Raw genomic sequence first — 5643 nt, 5'->3', positions numbered from 1 at the left:
CCCAATAATGAATCTTCCCACGAAACGTCGTTTCACTTTGCGCCAATTTTCCAACTATTTGAAACGCTTTCGAACCGTTTATGTTTGCTTTATGTATTATATGAAAAGCATGAAATTTTCAATACACGTCAAAAACGTTTTGTTTCAGGTCCCCTCGACCCACCCCTTAACTGCTACTGCCGCTATATCAAATCAGCACACTAATGTTTCGTGGATTTAAGTGATTTCAATTTTCAGTTTTTACTTGCTCGACATGCAAACATGAACCGTCCGTCGGGCCGTTTCCCCACACACGTGAGCCGAAAACCGTGGAAAATTTCGGGCTCCCTCTTATTTTCCCCAAAATTCAAACGAAAAAAAAGCGAGGAAAATATTCAATCAACCCCGAACCGGCCGAAAGCTGCCTTTCAGTTTCAATTTTCCTATTGATTTATCACTGCTCGCTCACACTGCCTTCTGCTGGCCGTGATGGGCACTTTTTTCTACAATTTTTTGTTGTTGTTAAGCGAGGGGCACGAGTTTGGACTTATAAATCCAATAATATGAAATAACTCATGAACACTGAGCCGCGCGCACTCACACGGGACCGTGTCCGAATTGGTGAGGAAAATTGGTGGAAATTTTTGCCTTTTTGGCTGTATTTAAACTCATTTTTGTTTTGATTGGTTGTTCGATCCGTGAAAACTTGCCCCGCCGTTTTGGTGAGCAGTAGAGTGCAAATCAGATAGGAGTGAAAAATTGGTACTGTAAAATGGGGGGAGTTTGTGATTAACTTTTGCGTTTTCCATCATTCAAATCATTTTTTCAATTCTTTATTATAGAGTTTTTCAGCCAGAGGCTGGTTCAACTCTTTCTAAAATAAATCATTTAATTTATTGTAGAGCGATCACTGTGAAACTTCAAAAATCCTAATGATACTTATTTGTAAGTTAATTCTTATCGCAACCATAAAAGATGCAATAGTGATTGGATGAATTTTGGAAAGAAAAGAATGTCTACCTATTTTGGAGCTGCTGAATTCTATTAGTATTGTTCTACTATATTATTTTAAAAGATATTGTTAATAAAAAAAGTCCAAAGTCACGCAATTTCACCGTCCCTAAGCCACCTGAATCAGCCATGTAAGTATGCACAACAGCAGAAAAATGATGAAAAAATAATAAATCGTTAGGTTTCTCCAGCTCCACGCCCTGTCTGGCGATTAATTTCACGTTCGATTTGGCGTAATTCAATTTTCTTTACGCCAAGACGTCAGTTCAATTGCAAGCCTTTTTGTGCCTCAAATTATAGAGCACACAATTGGCACAAAAATGGCAACTAATAAGCCGTGAAATATATACACTTAGGTAAGCGCTTTACTAGCATTGTGTTGCGATTTAGGTTGTGTTCAAATTGGGTATCAATCAGCGTGAAATTATTGTGGAATCGCATTTTTTTAAAGCTACAACAAAAACTAACCTGTTTCATGATCTCACAAGATCATCATCATGGTGAATTCATTTAGTAGTATCTCACGCATCTCTAATGTAACACCGCAAATCAGTGATTTGTGAAAGTGACTCCCCCTTTTAAAGAAGGGGTTTAGTCGTGAATCTAATCTGATCCATGCTATTCATCGTGAGAGTTGCAGACAAAGGCAAACATGAGAATGATGTTCAAATATTTGCTTATGATATTATGAAATAACCCTCACCATTCACGAGAACATTTCAAAACTTCGTAATACAAAAGTGAGCTTTTATCTCCAACTAAAATGAGACGTGGTTGCATATGATCATGAAAATCTCTCCCAAAATCTGAAATTGTCTCGGCCAAAATAATTAGAACCGTGTTTTTTTTGTTTGGCCTTTAAGGGTAGCCTACGTAGTGTAAGGGTGGTCTGGAAAATGGTATTTTTTAAACGATTTTCACAAAAACTACTTTTTTCTAAAATCATAGCCTAGCGTCTATTTAATCGTTTTAAGCACTCTTGGACGCAAAGTTGGAATTTTAAAGATTTTTTTTAATGTTTCAAAAATCCAATTACTAGTATAGTACTGCATTATCCAATTTCGAAAGACACAGATTTTATTTTCAAAATATCGTATCTTTGAATCTTATTAATGAACCCACCATTATTTTTAAAAATGTTATTTATGATTGTCGCTGAATCCACCCGAGACCTTTAAAAAAGCACTTTAAGTTTTTAAGCGACCTTTTTAAGGTCGTAGAAGGAGTCCTTCTCTCTTGGGGCAATGACTGTCAATGATAATTCTAGCGCACAACAAAATATTTACGAGAGGCTAAGAATTTTTTTCTAAAATTTTCAGTTTTTGAATTTTTTTATTAGATTTTGTAATTTTGTAATTAGTTTTTTCAAGGTTATAAAATTAGCTGTCATTTTTCAACTCTCGCTATCTTGGAAATTATTGGTTTGATTTTCAATGTAAAAAAATGAACATTTTGGAAATTTGCTATTTTTACAAATATTTTTGATTTTTTTTTAAATTCCCCAAAAAAAGGCAAGGCAATCTGCAAAAGAGGTCATCTGCAGTTGGATGTTTATATATTTATTTATCATCGTCTTGAACCGATTGTTTTTAGCAATAGAGAATTAACAATTGCGTTTTATTTTTGAGCTCTTCCCGAGCATGGGTAAATAACAAGGGAAATGCGTAATAATACCTTTCTCTGGTATCAATACCAAATTTTGGTATTCCTGGACCCTTTAAAATTTGTCTTAAGGATTATGCAAGAGCAAAATGTGGTATCATACCAATTTAAGGTATTGTTTTGATATTGCAAAATTGCAGAATTTGTCAATGATCGAACACCACATTTTGGTATTCTTTTGGTATTACAGTATTTTATCAAATTCCTCTGCAACTATGGGAAAATTTTGACCAATTTTGACAAAAAAATTAATTTTGCGCTAAAATGATGTCTCAAAGCGAATGCTTTCATTCAAAACCGGAAATTTCAAACTTGATTTTAAACATTTTTGATATACCCCCTACAGAAATGACTTGAAATTGTGGAAAATTTTCTAAGTCAGGATGGCACATTTTGGTATTATTTGAATATTGAAAGGTTTCATCAATTTTCTCTGAAACTATGGGAAATTTGTTAAAAAAATTTTACGAGTTAATTAATTTAAAAAAAAATGACTTGAAACCCAAAAATGTTAAAGATGATTTTAAAAATTAGTGTGATATACCCACTAATATTTTTTTCAAAAACGTTGAAATTTCTCTAAGTCGGGATAACCAAATACTTTGAAAAACGAGTCAATCGACAGATTAATGAATTTTGGTGAATTTCAATTCAGTTTCATTTTAATAATACTTATTTTTCAATCTTGTTATTTTTCAGAAGCTTTAAGAACTTCAAGTACGGCCGTTCATCAATGACAAATGCATTCGATGTGGTGATGAATATCACTAATAACAACATGGAATCATCAGGTGAGTAGATTTTTGCTGTTGCATATGAATAATTTCCGTTTTTTCACTAACTGCAACTGCTGCACTAAAAATGGTATGAAAATACCAAATTTTGGTATTACTTGTTCAAATACCAGCGACCATAATGTGCTCTTGGTTGCCCAGTAATAGATGGTAAAATACAATGAAATCATACCAAATTCATGTATGTGAAAGACCACAGAAATACCAAAATATGATTTTCCAAGGGCGCGAGAATACCTAAAAATAAAACCATGGCAATAACAAGTTTTGGTATTCAAGCAATGTTCAAAAATCCAGAAGACCTCAACTTGGTATTGATATGGTTTTATTTTGAGGTATTATTTTACCCTTGGAATAACATGGTTTGGTATTGTTGTGCCCTTACACATACAAGATTTTGGTATGATTTCATGGTATTTTACCATCTATTACTGGGCAACCAAGGGCACATTTTGGTCGCTGTTATTTGCCCAAGTAATACCAAAATTTGGTATTCCCGTGTTATTTACCCCTGCTCGGGTTTTGTTTTCCTACGAAAATGGATATTTACATTAGGAACGAGCAGGATAGAATCTTTGTTTACACTTAGGCTTCGGCTCTATTACAATGTTTTGCTAGATTTTTTTTATTTTTTTCCGGAGGGGCAACCATGGGTGGTCTCTCATGGTCATGCTCATGGGCTCCTTTGCTTTCCTAAGCAAATCTTAAATTTGGTTCATCCTAAAAATACCTACAATTTTCATTGTTATCCAACCTTACTTCGAATAGCTTGAATAATTTTTAATAGTACCTGGTGCCTCATGAAAAAATAGCTCAAAACTATTTGGGTCATAACTCACACCAAATCGGGAAATGTGGCCGACTTCGATTTGCGTGAAACTTTGTCCTAAGAGGTAACTTTTGTCACTGGTCACGAATCTACAACTTTGTAGAACATTGTTACACTCTTAAAAATAACCCTGCAAAAAACCCTGCGAATTTTTAAAATGAAAAATGTTGTTCTAAATGAAAGAATGATTCTTCTGGGTAAATTCGAAAAGTACATTAAATGTCTCTTTAAATGACATGTTCCAAAAAAAAATTCACAGCATCTTATTTTACATAAAAGTCCCTTTGACACCAAATTTCCACCTCCTCACCGTTTTAGGCTGTGAATTATTGGAAAACGTTTCTTTTTTCGCATGTTCAAAAATGGAAGGGGTCGTACCGCCCCTCCGTCACGAGATATCGAAAAACGGACCTCAGATTCGTGATCAGGGACAAAAGTTATCCATTAGTAGAAAGTTTCACGTAAATCGAAGAGGGTTCGTAACTGCTGTGTGAGTTGGTGGAGAATTACCCATTCAAAATCACTTAAATATGTGAAATGTTGATAACTTAAAAATATAAACGTAAATTTGAATTTTGAAAAAGGTGGCTGAAAAACAATCAAATGGTGAACTTTGCTGACAGTATATCTGAATTTTTTTTTGTAATTTAAAAGATGACGAAGGACATCCAAATATCAAACAGTAACCCTACAACTTTCTAAAATGTTTAAATGGTTTTCTTCAATGTGATTTTTTACAAAGGCTTAATCACAAACTCACTCAGTCATTTATTTACTCAATCACTTGCTCACTCACACACTCGCTGATTCACTAAGCTTTTGACATACAGTCAGTCAGACTCTTTCACTCATTATTATTTACTCAATCACAAGCTTACTCACGAACTGGAATTGCGCTACTGACTATGTCACTCACTTACTCTTTCACTCACTAAAACATTCATTGACTCATTCACTCACTCAATTATTGACTCAAAAAATAACTCACTATTTTTTCATTCATCCACTACACGGAAAGAAATCCTGTAAGCTAATCCAGTAACGCTTCGTAAATCGTCAGCAATTTTCCGCTCACTCCACTCCACTCACTAACTTTTCGACTAATTCACTTGCTGTCTTCTTTACTAACATAATGAAAATGTTCTGAATCTATGAAAATTCAAATATAATAAAATTAGGAAAAATACTAATTCGACAAAACCTGAAAGTGGAATAACGCAATTGAAAAAGCAGTTAAATGTTTTACTTGTAGTCAAATCTCAAGCCTGGTTCTGAAGAGAGTTAAAATCTGGTGTCATCGCCAACGATGAATCCAAACTCATTTGACGAGCGCCAAAATAATAGTAGAGCAAACTGACCACCCACCGT

This window comes from Culex pipiens, chromosome 2, assembly GCF_016801865.2.
Source record: "Culex pipiens pallens isolate TS chromosome 2, TS_CPP_V2, whole genome shotgun sequence".
Lineage (NCBI taxonomy): Eukaryota > Metazoa > Arthropoda > Insecta > Diptera > Culicidae > Culex > Culex pipiens.
Note: the sequence above shows the minus strand (reverse complement) of the source record.